We start from the raw sequence: 3,379 nt of genomic DNA on the forward strand, positions 1-3,379 counted from the left end.
AATGGTTGACTGAATATTGATGGAATAAAAAAAGTATTGACTTATTTATACAGTTGAAAATCTAACAATTACGTCATCTCTCGTATTTTACTCAATATGATATGGAAAACGAGATCTTGTTATTGTAGTTTGATTAAAATATTAAACCAAGTGTAAATGTAATAATTTATACACAAAAATTCACGTGAGACGGTGGTATCACGAGTCAATTTTTTATGAGACATATATTTTATTTGAGTCACCCGTGAGAAAATATTATTTTTTATGTCAGAAATATAATTTTTTTATTATAAATATAGACATGATTCAGTCGTTTTACGAATAAAGATCTATATAATATTATAAGGAGAAATAATGATTAAGGTATGGGAAAGAACGATTATTTAGTTAGTCATTAATTAATATAAATTGAAATCCAACTTCTAAGCATTCCACATGCACTTTAATTACTTGGGATGGGAGTAATCGTTATAGAGAACATGTGGAGCCGGGTCGGATTGTTTGCTGATTACCCTCGCAACAAATTATTTCAATAATTTTTATTTAAATTATTTTAAAATTTTTATACAGTAAAAATTTTTATGCTGCTGAATTTAAAATTTTATTATTATAGGATAATTCTAGGTTACTGTTTTTTTTAAAAATAAAATAAAATAAAATTGAGGTTAGTTTCGGGAGTACACGTTTGGTCAGAACCACACAAACATTTTATTTATTTATTATTATTATTTATTACTATTTTATATATATATATGCAAAGTTTTTGTCAAAATAAGAAAGTTTATGCTCACATTACTTACTAAAAAAAACAAATACAATATTTAATTAGTGTATTTAATTCTTCTTAAAAAAAATTTTGTTGATTATTAAATGTTATCACTTAAACAAAGTTTTTCAATGGACATTAAATTACCATTTAGTAATCATAAATAATTGAAATCAAATGCATGTTATTTCGAGATTAACTTAATTTGAAAGAGTTAATGCATAATAGTTTTCTTCCAAACCCATATCTATATTGTATCTCTTGAGATGTCCTCTTGAAATTCAAATAAAAGAGCCCAAAAAATTAAAAGAGAGAGATTAAGGATTTCAAATAGACATTAAATTATCCTAAAAAAACATGTTATTACTCTCAACAATAAGAAATGTTTGACACCCAATGCATGCAATATTAGAGATTTTCATAATTTCAAAGAGTTGATGCATGATATAATTATGTCAAAAGCACATGTTGCATAATTTTTGTCTCTTGATTTGCTTTATCTGAATTTTAAATCATAAACAATGCAGTGTTGCATATTATATTGGAAACCAATTTTATTCTATTTATCTTACTAAATTTATGTATTCCAAAATTGAATTCTGAAATGACTCATCTTAGTTTTCAACACCATCTGTGAGTTGAATTCTTCCAAGATACAATGGACGTTTAAACTTATATTTGTATGTTATGAACTACCTACATATGGAAACAACAAGAACAATGAGACATTAAGTTTGAAATTTTTCTTTCATAATCGAGAATTTAAAAATAATATTGTCTTATTTGTACAAAATTTAATTATTACGCATTTGCTAATGTGATAATTTTCTTCTATATTACAAAATTCATGGATACATAGTAGTATAAAATGGCCCGTAATGGAAAGAATTAAACCAATTCTAAAGGAAGTACACATCTTATTAGAGGACGCCTTATAAAAGTTATTGGCATTGTTTTGGAATACACATAGCAAATGTTAATAAAATAATTTTTTTGATTTATACATAATTTACTTATAATCACATATTTCATTTTTTTTTAAGAATAATAGGTTGTTGTGTACATTATGGAGAGATTTTGTGGATAAAATCACAACCTATTTGGATAAAGATATTGATGAAACAATTGTTGTTATCTTTCAAATGTTTCGAACACATACCATGTCACAAAATTGTTTGTGAACGAGGATTTAGACGAAGTTACTGAATTTTAAAAAAAGTATTTCTCATTAATTTTATTGAATTTGATTTAAAAATATTTATTTATCGCATGGTAAAAATAATAATATATATAGCTTGTCGAAAATCAAAGAATTAAATATGTATTTAGGTTGGTGGTCAACATCAATACACTAAATACGATAAGCATCATGTCATTGTCTTAAACTAACACAATCTAAAAATTTGATATATGATAGTGATTATCGGCCAAAAAAATTAATTGACATACATTGTATTTAAAAGAGTTTTTCAAAATTAGCGAAAATATAGTTATTTATTTTTATTTTTATTTTTTTATGATTATATTATTTTTTACAATTTAAATATCTATTCATTTTTTATAATAATTAATTTTTAGTAATATCATCTGGTGCATCGCACGGGTTAAACACTAATTAGTTATTAAATAAAGGTAGGTTGGACGGACCCTCAAATATTTTAAAGGTAAAAACTTGTATGAGACAATCTCACAGATCGTATTTTGTGAGACATATATCTTATTTGGGTTATCCATTAAAAAATATTACTTTTTATGCTAAGAGTATTACTTTTTATTGTGAATATAGGTATGGTTGACCCGTCTCACAGATAAAGATTCGTGAGACCATCTTACAAGAGACCTAATCTATTTTAAATGGTACAAAATTTATATAAAAATATAAAGATAAAAATAATTATTCTTCCCAATTTTTCATTTAACACTAATCTTTATCCGAAGTTTTCATTTTTTCTTCTAGATTCCCAAATTTATTCTCATGTGTTTAATTTTAATAATTTATTTCTTTGTGCGGATTTACGATTTGATTTCAAAATCTTTGACTCATATCTTTCGGTCTTATTCATATTACTATGAATTGTTCGACTCGACTCATTTACATCCCTACCTAAAACCAGACACGTCAAAACCATACGACGGGACGGGCATCCAAATGGCAAAGCCAGCTCAACCCATCTTGGGCCGAGGTTTAGGCCGCCTAATTTTTTTTATTGAAAAATAGAAAAATGTTATATTTTAATTAAAAAATTCTAAAAATATTTGAAATACTTAGAAAATGGAAAATAAATTTTAATGAAATCAACCAAAATTTAAAAACATTACTATAAGAAATTAATAATTAATCAAATTAATTAGTTAAATAAAATATGAAAAATACAAATACTAAAAAGTTAATTATCAATAAAATTCATTCAAAATAAGTCAAATAAAACTTAAAAATATTTATCAAAAAAACTTTAAAATTAAATTTTTTATATGTAAACAAAATAAAATCATATTCTGGCGGGTCGACTCACCCCGTCCTAACCCGTGGTTCCCATGGGCTTAAGCCGTTTGGACCCTCTCAGTTGAGATTTCCCTATCGTTTATACATATATATATATATATATATATATT

The sequence above is a fragment of the Primulina huaijiensis genome, chromosome 8, assembly GCF_012295235.1.
Source record: "Primulina huaijiensis isolate GDHJ02 chromosome 8, ASM1229523v2, whole genome shotgun sequence".
NCBI lineage: Eukaryota > Viridiplantae > Streptophyta > Magnoliopsida > Lamiales > Gesneriaceae > Primulina > Primulina huaijiensis.